Here is a 16,165-nt window from a genome sequence, read left to right on the forward strand (position 1 = left end):
AATGTGGCAATCAGTTAATGAGTTACAAGTGGAGCTTGGAGTGTTAAAAGGAAGGTTAACTGAAGTGATGAGTAACTGTGATGCTTTGTGCAAGAGAATTGCTGATGAGGGACCTGAACCGCTTTGCTCATCGGTCAAGCCGTTTGCAGTATTGGCTGTTGATTTAAGAACCACCACGAGCCGTTCATCGAGTTAAAGAGTGTAATGTACCATTTTAACTTATTTCTGAACCTTGGGTCCATCTGTTTGTTGTATATAATGCTGTACTTGTTTGCCCTAAGTATGACAAAGGCAGGATGTGCGAGTTGGTCCAACTTGGTCCAGATTAGACTTAATGATAATATTTTGGTTTCTCCATGTGCTTGTCAACGTAGTTAGCGTTGACTGAGCGGGCTCAAGATTATTGATTATTTATTTAATCATCTTAAGGGGCTAGTTATAAGTCAAATCAGTTATCATATATTATGTTGATCGTCGAAAATCTGGCATTCCAAACTGATCTTCACGCTAAAGACGTCTGTTTGTGAAATAATACAAATACTTCACAATCAAGTAGATAGCAGAAATATTCTGATCAAGATAAAGTTAAAGAAACCAACTCCAGCAACAAAGGAAAGACAAAAGTCTTGAACTAAACTATAAAGGACTAGAAGTCAGTCAATCAATAGATGATGTGATGTTGTCCGAAGACGAAAGCTCCAGTTGTTTATAACTGGTCATATGAGTTCTTATAACTCTCTTATTTAGGGGTTGGCTTTAGTTTATGTCATGGTTGCGTATTTTAAAATACAACACTCGGACTTCTATATACGACGACGATAATATTTATGAATTTGGTCCCCATTTTTTCTCTTTGCCACTTGGTCACATTAACGGCTTAGAACTAGTAATTAACATTTGTACAAACACTTCTGTTTACAGGCCGAGGTGGGGTGGTATTTAAAACCATAGTATATAAGTAATTATTAACTGATAAAGAGATTTATATATGTAATAACCGATTTAACTCACAAAATTGGGACATAATGAGACTCGCTCTTTTTTACTTTTAAAACTGAGAATTATATATGATAACGGGTTTAACTCAAAATTTGGGCTCATTTCCCCGGTTACCTTTCACTTTCATAATCAGTATTTGCTAAATTTTAAGACCAAGAACCAACCCAGAAACCAATCAGTTGGTCTACAAACAAAACATATATAACCGGTTTTCTTCAGTTCGGTCTGGTCCGTACACAACTATTCAAATACTCACTACAGAAAATAAATTTTTGAACACGCAACGCATCCATACCAAAACATGTGAAATCCCACAATAGCATAAAAGGGAAATACGTGGTCTTATTGTTTCAGCAGTAAGAAAAGCACGAGACACTGAGCACGTTCAACAAGGCCCGCTTCACAACTAACCAGTTCTTAAGATAATGTGAACTCCACTATCGGTGTCCACAATATCGCTTATTTCACCAACTTTCAATGCGTATGTTGCTTCCTCAAACGGTTTTTGCATCTGGTTCCTTCCAAATGACCCTGCATCCAAGTTTGACCACAAGTAGTCAGATATCCATCATGGTTCTGTTAAGTGTCAATTGTTACATAACAGCCAAGAGAATAATGTTACATGCACGAACATGTGGTCCAACTATTAGGCTTGTAAACAAACCAAATGTTCAGCAAATCATTTGGTAAAAAGTTCATTTATTTAATAAACAAACATGAATAGTTCTTTTGTTCATTTAGTTAAACATGAATATATATCCCGTTCGTTCATTTATGCTTGTTTATGTTCTTTGTTTACCTTCATTTGTATTCATTGGTTTACGTGTGTTTAAGTTCATTTGTTTACGCCCATTTATATATTCAGTTAATTTTTTTAGATGCCCTACAATTGAGTCTAGGCATGTCCGAAAGCTCGATGTTTAAATGTTTAATTTTAATTGGTATTTGTTCGGTTATGTTTATTCACCTATGATCAGTTATGTTTGTTCGTACATGTTTGCGAATAATTTTTTTACACTATTTACATACGAACATAAACGGACACTCGTATACATGAAAATTTGGTCATCATTGTTGCCTATGCTAGGCTAGTTGCTTATAAGGACTCAAACCGGGATGTAAGCGCACCAACTGCAAGCACCGACCTATTTTCCGAGCATGCAGTCCTTGTTGAGTATATCAACAATAAGTATATATATGCTTATTTTTTCCATCTTCAGAACAATGAGTGCATTTTAAACATAGCCAAAATAAAAAAGAGAAATAACTACATAAGCACTTGTACATAACATAATGCTGACCACATTCAGTGTGAGAGAGAAAAAGTGGCGGCTATACAGTTACATATGTATGTATCAAAACAAAGCATATTAATATGATTACATTTTGGGATATAACAAGGTAATACAAGATATATCATCAATTTTGAACCAAATTGATTTCTTCCTCTTAGGACTAATGTGTTATCAGTATCAACTATCATCAAACAATAGAACTATAAATTGTGTTCAGTAGCATTAACTGAAACCGTAAAAAGTGAAAATTTGATACAGTATCTAATAATAATTGTATGTATGTATGTATGTATGTATGTATGTATGTATGTATGTATGTTTCAAAAAGTAGATATACATAAATTCCAATCCAATTAATCAGAACAAACCGAGATCGCCAGCACGTTTTACCGAAGTGCAATCGGAGTACCGAGAGGCAACATCTTCAAACTTTGATCTCCCTAAGACAATGTCTTCACGGAAGGATTTGAGCTGAGAAACGGCGTCGTCTCTTGTGGTGGTGCTGATGATACGACCTTCTGGGTCCTTCCAAGAAGCCTTACGACGAGATCCTTGATGCTTGATCAGTATGTGCGAGGCCCTAACGTTATCAGACATTATTATTATTATTATTATTATTATTCTCCTTCTGATTGATTGCAATTGCACTGCACAACCTCAAATAAATATATCCAAATCATTTACACTTTCTGTCCTTTGTTTTCAAAATGTTACACATTTTACGTTAACAAACACTATCCAATGTCACGTGAGGGACATTTTACTTCACCCGCAACCTTTTACATCGTCCCTTTTATACATCATATATATGCCTTCTTCAACGAGCATAAACCCCAGGCATGGCTTCTACGATTTACTTGGGTAAATTGACAATTGACATTTGCACAACAAACACATAAATATGCGGCATAGCATATAGCATGAATATGACACATAAGGGCATAAGATTGAATTGTATTGAAGATTGTAACAAAACTTGAAATAAAACTTGGGTTAGGTAACATGTATACATGCTACCCGTAAAAGTATTAAAATGAAAAAACTGGGGTATGAATACTCACGTGAATAATAGGGCGGTAAAGAGATGGCGTTTAAGCGAGTGGATCGGTAACACCGAGAATCTTGACGGATTATTCTAGAAAAAAGTATGCTCGAGTAAAAAGATTTGTCGAAACTAAACGAGGAAAGATACGACACTTGAGGATTTTAAGGATTTATAACGGATTTGGGATCTTTGGGGTTTTTATAAAAATTTTGGTGCAACTAATTTTAGATGATAGAATTATTTTAAACGATTTTTGTGAATAAAAAGATAATATAAAACGATAATGTTAAACGTAAAAAAATTTGGCATTTTAAAAGCTTGACGGATTTCAAGTTGATAGACGAGTTAGATTACTTAAAGATTTAAAATACATAAGTAAAAGAAAAATAAAAGAAATAACTATATATATATATATATATATATATATATATATATATATATATATATATATATATATTAATAATAAAAAAATAGTAATAATAAAAAAAAGAACAAGACCAGGTATAAGGGTGACTCGAACCTGGGTCCCAGAATGGTCAGAGTTTTAACGAATTTCGCACCAACAACATGAGTTAGTGACTCACTTGGTAATTTTATGAAACTAAAAATATAAATTCAATGTACCAAATAAATCCCCAAACTATTAAAATGATCATAAACCCCAAAATAATTTCCTGCTCTGAATGCGGATTGGCTGTGCTCGAAAAACCTAGGGTTCAGCTTCCACTGGGATCACCAATTGAGTAAACGAGTGATTCAGAGTGCAAATTGGGAGAGGGATAAGGTTTGCGTAAAACCAGAGATGATGTGGAATCATTAGATCAATGAGTTGGAGTGTATTTATAGGGTAACAAGGGTTCGATCGGTTCGTGTCTAAATGAATGCAAATTGGTCAATTTTGCTGTTAAATACGTGGGATTTCCATAATACCTCCAACGCATGATGAAGGGGAAAAGAATCAATGTGTTAAATTCCTTAATTTTCGGCAAATTAGGTGCGTTGATTTTGGTCAAAAACATGAAAGGGGGGGGGGGGGGGTTGTTTGCTGGTGACGGGGAGCCAAAAGAGTGACAGAGGTTTTCTTGAATATTTGCAATTTGGTCCCTAAAGTTTAAAACAATAATCAAGTGGGAAAATAAGTTTACTTAAGGGTTAAAAATGTACTTGCTCATAACTTTTTAACACGCGATTACGAACGACAAAATTCGAACATGCAACAATCATAAAATTATTAAAATAAATGCGATAATAGATCATTGATATAAAATCTGTTGTTTTATTAATAGATGAGGATCCAAACTTAAGAATTTTCAAAACGGGTTAGGTTTTGAGTTCGAAAATTGATGAATGTCATAGTATTCCATATTTTTGAAATTTTTGTCCCAATGTTCGATTGAAGTATACTGAGGGTTACGATTTTGACTTATTTGACTTATAGAAGAATGGATATCCGAGAGGACTCATGGAGTTTGTTGATGAGATATCAGTGTAGCAGTAGATTAACGAGTTTAAGGAGGAAAAAGGAATTCCATGTCGTATCGCTTTGTTGAAGGGTAGTCGTTTAGGTTTGGCATAGAAAGAATGTCAGTATGTAGTGCGTTTTCTCAAAACGAAAGTAAAATAAAATACAACAAATAAGGGTGAAAACAAGCATAAATCTTTGAGTGATAGTGAAACGCTACAAATGACTAACATGATATGTACACTTATATATAGGATGTACAACAAAGCATCCAACAATTCGTTATCACATCGTATTTGTTTTGTTCCCCTGTATCACTCTAGGATTTGTACTACTTCACACAACCGCTCTTACTATAATTCCACGTGGGGATCGTTTATAATCAAGTGTGCACCCATAATTACTCAAATCGTTGAATGGTCTTCAATCTTCATGGTCTGTCCCGTCGTGTGTGGGTTAAAATTTCAACAACAAGGTAAAGTTTCCAATAATGGATAAATAATCGGAACGAAGAGAGTAAATTTGCAAAACCATTAAACTTATGAATATCATTAAAAATTGAGTGCATGGGTTCATTGAGAGTACAATACAATAAAAAAAATTGAAATATTCGAGAAGCAGTGTCTTCGCGGTTCAAGCTCTTTATGGGTTGGTTGCTAGCGTGTAGATGTAAAACACACGAGTTGGAGCACCTTGGTTAATTGTGTTTCCTTGTGTTGATATAATTACCAATTTAATTCAAAAATTTTGTTTCCTTGAAGACAATGTGCTTTTCAATTTTTTTTCATTTCAATCCAGATGACTAACACCATCCAATAGTTATGATAAAATTTGTGTAATTTGACCAAATACCCTAATCAACACCCATTAGTGAAAAGACATTGCGGTTTTGCTAGAATTGCTAATCCAAATTTCTCTTTTTGCGTGAAAGACATTGCGGTTTCCAATTTTCACCATTTTAATTTGTGCAAGTTAAACAATATACCCTTATTAACGCCGTTAGTCAGAAGAGCAGAAGGCGTAAACAAATTTAAACATAATGGAAAATTTCTGTCTTAGTTTAACGATAAAACCTTATAAAATGGCTATTCCTCGTTTTAATTTAAACACAATGTCTCCTACCCCAAAAAAAAAATTGGATTAAAGTGGAAATTCTAGACCTAAGCACCTCATGCACGTAAAGCTCTTGCCTTGGTTTCGGGACCTAAACACCTCATGCTTTAAAACCAAGATTGCATGATTTTTATTTTATTTGTTTCTTTTTTACAATATGTCAATTGTAGAATATTCATGTAGGAAGAAGTCGAAAACAAGATTGAACTTGCAGATACATTGGCACTAAAACTTCTCCAACGGATTAATTACTCTATATCGGGTATGAAGACGGCATCAACTCACTTATCTGGAGGTATCTTACTTGCCCACATCACATATTAACTTTGGTTAATCTTTGTTATACATTTATAAACAAGTAACCGGATTACAATGTGGCAATCAGTTGATGAGTTACAAGTGGAACTTGGAGTGTTAAAAGGAAGGTTAACTGAAGTGATGAGTAATTGTGATGCTTTATGCAAGAGAATTGCTGATGAGGGACCCGAACCGCTTTACTCATCGGTCAAGCCGTTTGTAGTAATCTCTATTGATTTAAGAACCACCACGAGGCGTTCATCGAGTTAAAGAGTGTAATGTACCATTTTAACTTATTCTTGAACCTTGGGTGGGTCCATTTGTTTGTTGTATATAATGTTGTACTTGTTTGCTCTAAGTATGACAAAGGTAGGATGTGCGAGTTGGTCCAACTTGGTCTAGACTGGACTTAATGATAATATTTTGGTTTCTCCATGTGCTGGTCAACTTAGTTAGTGTTGACTGGGCGGGCTTAATGTCAGCATGCTGACATTAAGTCTAGTCTAGTCTGCACCCATAATTACTCAAATCGTTGCATGGTCTTCATGGTCTGTCCCGTTGTGTGTGGGTTAAAACTTCAACAATAAGGTAAAGTTTCCAATTATGGATAAATAATCAGATCGAAGAAATTAAATTTGCAAAACCATTAAACTTATGAGTATCATTAAAAATTGGGTGCATGACTGAGAGTACAATACATCAAAAGACAAAATTGAAATATCTGATAAGCAGAGTCTTCGCGGTTCAAGCTCTTGATGGGTTGGTTGCTAGCGTGCTAATGTAAAACACACGAGTTGGAGCAACTTGGTTAATTGGGTTTCCTTGTGTTGTATTGGTTTGACTTGGTTGGTTTGAATAGTTTTCATAGGGGGTTTGAATTGGTTGGGCTTGTATAGGTTGGTCTTGGGGAACTCGGTTGACTTGTGCGTGGGTCTGATAGACTTTAATTTGGTTGGATAGATTAGGTGGGCTTCAAGTTTATTCCTATTGAAAAGTAGTGGGCACGCATTGCGAAAATGGCTTGGGTCTCTACAAATGAAACATGTACACATGATTAGGAAGGGTTTGGGGTTAGGTTATAAGTTAGGTTCGATGAATTGTTGATGAGTGGTTAGTTTAAATTAGGTGTGTGTGGGTTCACGAAAAGTATTGAGGAGGTGGCCAAAACAACCACAATTCACGCATTGTCGACATGCGGCGGTGGTAGGGTGATGGTGTTTGCAGGCATTGCACATGGGAAGAATCCCGGTGTATGGTTTCTTGTTGGGTTGTGTTTTAGTGGTTTGGGTTGAGGTGATTGGGGGTCGATTATGGCATAGTTTTGATGGTTGGATTTTTGTTCTTCGTGTTAATGTTGTTGAGGGATTATGACTCAGACTTAACCCCCTTCGAAGGTTCAGTCGTGGCCTTGTCGGTGAGATTCTTAGAGCCTTTTCGCGTTAAAGTCATGACATTAACGTGATTCTCCGAGAGGGTAGCAACAAGTAAAATAGAGAGTTTGAGTATCACGACCTCAAACAGTGTCTTGGGCCTGCATGGAAAGGCTGGTGATAGATTTGTCAATCGCTCGTGAGGGCGGGGTGACCAAGTGAGGAACTAGTAGACAGCTCATGAAAATGGATAATGTAAGCAGAGTTGTCACCACTTTTTTGCATGAGTTCCAGAAATCAGCTTCCAACTTCCTGATCTCATGTCTGGGGCAAAATTCCTTTAGCATGAGTCCTTTAACATGAGGTCCTTCAAGTCTTTCCATGGAAGAGCCATGACGACTTCGACCTAGTCATCAACTTGGTGGCCAGAGTTACTGGATCGACGGTTGAGGCGGCGAGATAAAGATATATTTCAAGACACGAAAAAGGTAGCGAGTGTGATGTTAGCAGAATATTGCAAAAAGATAAAGTTGCGGAAGTAAATAATAATTGAAGAACATCAAACTTAAAAATCATAAATTACCAAAATCACACTAAATGAGTTTAAATTTGGAATTGAAATATCCATAAATCATCATGTGTTTTCGTATTTCAATAATAAAATTCAGTACAAATCAAATTCGAAATTGAGATATCCACGAATCACCATGGGTTTGCATATTTCAATAAAACCTTGATATAAAACAAATTCGAAATCGTGTATTCATGAATCATCATGAACTTCAATTTTAACAAAATCACATCATAAACATTGAATATTGGAATGATACATGAATCACCATGAATTGTATGGAGGTTTTGAGGAATGTATGAGGAGTGCAACCATTATTCAAAATGGCTACCTTAACAACATAAAGCTATGGTTCGTATGGCATTTGGTGTGGTATGCTTTGGCATAATGGGTTTTAACACTTTCATCAAACTCCCTAGGAAAGTAACTAGGTCCCGCATCTGAATGGGATTTATGCGCATTACTTTCCTTCGACATTAGTTCGAATCATGATGTTTTTACCCTTCCATTTACTACATACTTGTCACGTAAAACCATACTTTAGGGAGAATGAAAAATAAAAAAAAATCAAAAATTTTAACATAATTGTTTTCATGTAAGGTAGGCAAAAAGCCTATGAGTAATGTGTGTGTATAGTGTATATGTGACATAATAATAATAATAATAATAATATTATTATTATTATTATTATTATTATGTGTGTGTATAGTGTATAATAATAATAATACAAATGAAACATGTGCTTGAACAAATAGCGCATAACACATAAAGCATCTATTTGAGACCCTAAAATAAATAAAAACTATAACTATAATAAGCAGTTATGTCTAACCATCTATCTTATATTCATGGCTCTGATAACAATCCGTCACACCCCAGCAGATGACGGAATTATGTCGGGGCGTAACATGATTGTTCAAAGCACACGTCACACTAATAAACGTGATAGCAATTATTTATATTATTTCAAATTCTTGTAATCAGTACACAATTATCATGAAATAAAAATAATAGTCACATTCTTTTTATTTAAATAACCTAAAAGTTAACTAGTATCTTAAATCTCGATCAAGTATCATATGCTAACACGTGTAGCATGTATAAAAATAATGTCAACTAAAAATAATTTGTGAGTGGTCATAAGTTTTGAAATATATGTATAGAGAAAAATACGTATAATTCACATGCCATAAGTGACTGATCCAAACGTACATGAAAGTGCCTATAAATAAGCGAGGACCCCTTCTCTTTGGTGTGAAAGCAAATTACTTAGGTAAATTGGCAATTGACATTTGGCATTTGATAATTGACATTCCCAATACAACACCACATAAGCACAACAAACACATAAATATGTAGCATCGCATATAGCATGAATATGACACATAAGGACATGCGATTGAATTGTATTGCAAATTGTAACAAAACTTAAAATAAAACTTGGGTTTGGTAATATGTATGCTTGTTACCCTCCCGAATGTATTTAAATGAAAAAAATGAGGTACACATACTCATGTGAATAATAGGGCGGTAAAGAGATGACGTTTAAACGAGTGGATTGGTAACACGGAGAATCTCGACGAATTGTCCTAGAATAAAAGTATGCTCGAATTAAAAGATTCGTCGAAACTAAACTAGGAAAAATACGACACTTGGGGATTTTAGGGATTTATAACGGATTTGGGATCGTTAGGATTTTTATATAAATTTTGATGCAACTAATATTAGATGATTGAATTATTTAAAACGATTTTCATGAATAAAAATAATATAAAACGAAGATGTTAAACGTCAAAAAATTTGGTATTTTCAAAGTTTGACTGTTTTCGGGTTGATAGAAAAGTTAGATTAATTAAAGATTTAAAATGCATAAATAAAAGAAAAATAAACGAAATAACTATACTTTTGAAAAAATGAACAAAGCCGGGTCTTTGAGGGACTCAAACCTGGTCCATGAATGTTAAGAGGTTTAACGAATTTTGCACCAGCCACTAGAGCTAGTGACTCACTTGGTAATTTTATGTAACTAAAAATATAAATAAAATGAACCAAATAAATCCCCAAACTATTAGAATCCTACTTTACAATTCCCTAAATTTGATGGTGATTGCCATATGTTAATCTAAATTGATAGAGGGCTTTTCTTTGTCGGATTTGTCGTAATCACCGCCTGAATTTGTCGGAATCACCGCCTGTATTTGTCGAGTAATCATTTCGGCCACATCTGCCTTAGATATCGTATTTGCTTTCTTCGGGGCCATTCTATAACGATAATCAATTATTTCTTAATTAATACAAATTTCACCATATAACTCATCACAAAGGTAATCATATTAATAAATACACAGGTATTCCAAATAACACATATGTATTACAAATATCTGTTACTGTACCTATATACCGAAAATAGCACATAGACTTAGCCTGATAAAGGCCAGTGCTTTCATATGCATATCAAAATTTGTCACTAAGTGATGAGTTAACTTAACCCGGTAAGGGCCAGTGTTTGTAATAGTTGATCCAAAATCGTCCTCCATGTCAGTATAGCATACAACTAGATGTTTGCATGTAGTATTAAGAGACTATATACAATAGTACCATACTATCCGTTTCAATCCGTATAAACAATATAACAACCACCAACATACCACAATTAACACGATAATCGCTCCGATACAATCTCATAGCTGGGTTGACATCCTATCTAAACAACACTATGAATAAGAATCTGACCACTATAAGTTTGAAACGATCTATTGTAAAGTTAGAATGCACTCATACATCTCACGTATCCTCTGGATGTTACTAGATATAACTATTGAGTGATCTATCACCAGGTTAGTTGGTACCCTTAACTATGCTGGGTCTGTTAAGAGTGGTAATTCTTGGATGGGAGCAAGTATGCCTATATAAGGTAAGGTACGTCATCAGTCTGAGGGCAAGAGGTTTTTCTCCTACGGTAAGCCGATCTGAGTAGGAAAAAATAGGTGTTGGTGGAGGCACTCGCATGCGGGCGGTCTGACGAGTTCGCTGGGTAGTTGGGGTCATTAGGTTCGGTTGTATTGGTGGTGTAGAAGATTTATAAACTCTAACTGGTAAATGGTATATACAGGTGGTCGCTGTCTACTGTATAACTGGAGACCTATGAGGGTAATTGTCACATCTATAGTCTGATAAATTGGACACATCACTAGGCATTTTCCTAGGAACTATGGCACCTGTTGAACTCTCGTCTATTCACTCCTCCAAATCTTCTTCCTCTATGGGTAACACTTGTTCCCCATCCGACACAAAACTGCCAGATCTCGACATCTTTCTATGCAATGGTTAGTCATAAGAATAATATTACCTGATAATATTAATTATAGCAAAGTATAATATTACTTATAAGGGCTTAATATCATTAATAGCAAGGTAGAATATTAATTATAGCAAGTTACGTGCGCGTATCTATACACATTAGCATATATAACCACGTACGCATGTTACATATACATATAATTAGCGTTACCTTTCACAGACATATGTTGTCATTTTTACCTATTACAGTGTTCGGCAACTTCTCCCCGAATTCCCTCGTACAACCAAATCGGTTATTACGTTCCGGACCATAATAACCCACATGCCTTTCGAGTTCATCTCTGTACTTATCACTATATATTATTAATTGTTACTTATTCCTAGATATAATCGAGCCCATGGTTATATTTTAGGCATCCTAAGGGATAACCTAATTCTTTATAACCAATGGGAATGCAACAAACACCTCTGGTATCAACCACGTTTTTTTTCATAAAGAAACACTAACAAACTAATTTACATCATATTGCATTATTTAACTTTGGTTACAAACTAGGCGATACATAACATAACTCAGTTCGTTACGCCGCTTTATTCCTTACTAGTATAGTGGATCACAATCTGAATAAATAGCACACAAGTATCCTTTCCACCCACAACAAGCCCCAAGTAGCTATGCCTAACACTACCTAAAGTGTTTGTATAAATATTTGGTCATGTGCAATTTTCGTCATGTCTCGGCATCCGTGCCGGCTCAATTGGGTTTGTCAAACCAATAGTACTATCCACAAGGCACCGGCTCGAAGTTAATCACTGTGTTCGTGAGGACCTTTTGTGTGTTAGCACTTAGATAATTAACATCATAATGCGTTTCCATATGTATAAATATATGTAAACATGCTTTTCACCCCAATGTTCATAAAACAGGTTAAAAAAATGGGTCATGAAACTCAACTTATAATGATATAATAAGCACTATATATGTTTATAGCTCGTGCTACTCGTTATAGCTCGATTCCAATAATCGGTATCATATGTTTAATAAAATATGTCCTTCAGACTGAATTGAGTTATATATCAAGTCTAGGTACAACTGTTTCTCCTAGAACATGTCAGTAGTCTTAGATTGAGATGCTGTACAGTGTCTAATGTTCAAAATCAGGTTTGGCTCAGTTTCACCGTTTCACGTCCAAGGCTAAGTTGGTTGTTGTGTTCAAAAACAGGTAGGATCACACAAGCTTGAGTAAATGTGTTGTTTGATAAATTGATTTAAACTATAAAGAAAATTCCGAGTTTAGATGTCTGGATTTGCTACAGGGTTCATTTCCATTTTATACTGATTGATTTGGAGAAAAAAGCGCACCATTCACTCGAATTGTCCGAATTTCTTTCAAAATGTTCGGTTTTAATAAATTTATCCAAAAATATGACATTTGACCACTCTTTCTTGTTTTGATATCCCAACAAGCTCGTAAATCAGAACGTTACCGGTTTTCATCATAATTTATATTTGTTTAACTTTCAAATTAGCACAACTTTTTATCCGAGCATCTTTAATTTACAAAAAATTATACACTCAATAATTAATAATCATAGATTTTTATAAAAATATTTGAAATATTTACTTATTTGTTAATTTATAAAAATTCATTTATTTTTAATCGATAAATCGTCCGTTTATAACAAAAAATATCCGAAAAGTATGATCATTTTTCTGAGTGATCAAATAGCTTCCAAAGATCTTTGTAAAATTTCCAGAATCAAACTGCGTGGCTAAAATACCGTTTTAAGAAATAAACAGTTGTTAAAATCTGATTAAACAAGAATCAAGAAATCATAGCTAGGTTTCCCCAATTGACCCCAAAATTTTTGTGTAATATTGTAATAAATTAAATGATTTTTTAACAAAATTTCATAATTTTTCAAGCTACTTTGCTATTTTTCACAAAAAAACCTCAATTAACAGTACTAAAATCTCCAAATATTCTCAGATTATCGAAAAATTCCCAAATTTGGACAGGAAGTCATTCATATGATACCTGATGGCCCTGTAAATTTTCATAGTCTAAAAAAAAGCATGTCACAAGCTAGACTCAAACAACCCTAAACGGTTGTTTCGGTTTGTACCTTTGCGTTTTTCGATTGGTTAAGCCCTTTTATCGTGTTTCTGGGTATTTGGATGGCTAGATAATATATCTAACGGCCATGTAAAATAAAACCAAGTATAGAACATCAATAATCAAGCCTTGTAACATATGGTTTCGGTTAGGGCTTCTAATTGAGTTTTTAAACCGTAAAAATGTGATTTATACCTCCTAATCCGAGTTTTTCACCAAAAAACTGTTTGATTTAGCTTAGTACATGTGTTTAGCATCAAAACCTTTTTTTCTAGTTTGAAGAGTTTTTCATGGTTAAATATGATTTTCCTGAATCAAACTATACTCTTTTGATTAAAAACTTGTCAAAAACAATCAAGATCAAGATTTACCTTGAGCATTTTTTTGTTGGAATTATGAAGAACAAGGATGGCACAATTGTGGTGTGAAAGATATTTTGACATAATATAGGTTTGGAAGACTTATAAGGAAAGAAAACAAAAGGAGGTGGGGCCCTTGTTTCGATCGGGATAGAAAGGGGGCCTATGGGCCCATCTATTGCTTCCAATTCTCGTTTTGCGTGCATATATGATCAATCCCATATATGTTTTAAGTTCGGATTCAGTTTTTGACTAAAAAGATAAACAACGCAAAAGCACGCCTTTTTCGACTAATTTTTGCCAATTAAGAAAAAAATACCATTTGGTTGTAATAATCCAACATATTTTCTCAAGTTGCTTAAAACATCTCAAATACGTATTTAATAAGTCTTTTTCGGTATACGAATGATACAATGCTTGTTTTGGTACTAACGTTCAACAAAAATATTTTCGTTTAACTGGTTTTCTATATACCAGGGCTATAATACCGATATGTTACTTACTAATATACATATATCACCTATATATGGCACCCTGATATATAAGAGTCATAATCAGTATCGTTCAGTTAATCGTTTACTCGTTACGTAATAGTTACGGTATACCTCGTTTTGTCACAAATGTCACAAGATGTTTCTCATATGAATTTTATTTTGATTCTACATGATCTTATCAGGAAATGATCGCTGCCTTGGAGGGGGTGTTTGCTGACCAAGCTCGAATTAATCTTATTCAAACTCAAGCTATTAACCGTCTCATTACTAAGAATCAGCTTCAGACCTCTTTGCAAAGGTGATGGGCTACGGACTAAAACTATGCCTAATGATAAAGGTGATGATCCTAATGCATCAAAAGATGTAGGTGGTGAGCTGCCAAGAACTTCTCAAACTCTTGGTGGCCAAGCTACAACTCAAGGAGGAGATGCAGATGCTGGTGCCGGAGAGAAAGCTGTGCTTGTTGATAAGGAGATTGGCACTTAACAGGATATTGATGAGGTTTATGATGATTCTGAATCTGATGTGTTAGAAGAGGGAGAGAGATGAGAATTTCTGAGCTCAGTTGTGATTGATGAGTCCGTAGAGGATGGTGAGATTGTTGATGAAGGTGTTAAGCATGTTATTACATCTCTAGTTCATGAAAGTGATTGGGTTGGAGATAATGATGTGGATTTGGGGAAGTAATTGATATTCAATAAAAGGTAAATAAAGAACCAGATGATGCAGAATAGGAGGAACAACCGAACTGGAAAGAAGTTTGTCACAATGGTTTGTTAAAAGAAAGAAACATGTTGTTCCTTACACTTGCAAGAAGAGTTACAATATTCATGGGTTCAAAGAAGCGAAGAAAGGTATTATCAGCTGAATTTTTTTTATGCTGATTTAAAGTTGTTTGTGTTGAAAAGGTTTGATGGTGTTCAGTTTTCAAGAAAATCTTAAGATCATTTAGTTCTCTATCAGAATGTGAAGTGAGAGATTTTACGAGAATGAGACTCATTAATAGAAGTGGTGATGACATTACTGCATATGTAAACAAAATCATTTGGAGGGAAGTTGTCAAAGAAAAGAAATTTACTTTGTTGAAGCCTCGAGTGGGGAAGTTCGTGGAAGCTAACGAGAGAGGATTGGGATCAAATGGTAGACTTTGAATGATGGTGAAGTACAAACTTTTGAAATGTTTGTAGAAGGTGCCTTTGAAGTCAATGCCTCAAAATGTTTTGTCTTGTTTGAAATGGTGGTTCGTAGATAGTGAAACTGCTGATGCAGTTATGGAGAATGAAGTTGAAGAAAAGATTATGAGAATTTATGACCCGATGCACTTGGTGAATTTAGCCAAGTCTCATTTGCAGGTACAAAATGAGAAGAAGATCTTTAACATTCATGCTTGGAAGACAGAATGAGTGAAGTATCAAAAGGTAGTCTTGGTATCGGTGAGATATGTAGTGCATACAGGGAGTTTTGCCTGATTGTTGGTGATGTAGGTTTTTGTTACAGACTAAACACACACAAGAAACGAGTGAAGCTACTGCCAAAGGGGAATTTGTTGGTGCATATTTGTGTCAATAGATCACCGATTTATGTATATTATCGACTCTATATTTGAATGTTTTAGTTTATGTTTTATATGTTAACAGCTGGGGTGAAGTTGTTAGAGGCGAAGTTAAGTAGGTGGCGAACTTACTAACTTCGCCAAGTCTGTAACAAAGGCGAACTTGACGTGAATATAAGTCCTTTGTGTTA

General features: G+C 34.8%; 1 pseudogene across 1 annotated transcript; it reads right to left on the reverse strand.

Moving 5' to 3' along the window:
• Window positions 1-1,194: 1,194 nt before the first annotated feature.
• LOC143558302 (peptidyl-prolyl cis-trans isomerase Pin1 pseudogene) lies at window positions 1,195-5,736 on the reverse strand (annotated as a pseudogene). Its single transcript, XR_013139714.1, has 3 exons — window positions 5,682-5,736; window positions 2,663-2,941; window positions 1,195-1,530 (listed from the first exon to the last, which is right to left on the reverse strand). The product of XR_013139714.1 is annotated as a peptidyl-prolyl cis-trans isomerase Pin1 pseudogene (transcript).
• Between the last annotated feature and the right edge of the window lie 10,429 nt (window positions 5,737-16,165).

This window comes from Bidens hawaiensis, unplaced genomic scaffold (assembly GCF_021521415.1).
Source record: "Bidens hawaiensis isolate Kalapana, Puna unplaced genomic scaffold, B.hawaiensis_p1.1 tig00019423_1, whole genome shotgun sequence".
In the NCBI taxonomy this organism is placed as follows: domain Eukaryota; kingdom Viridiplantae; phylum Streptophyta; class Magnoliopsida; order Asterales; family Asteraceae; genus Bidens; species Bidens hawaiensis.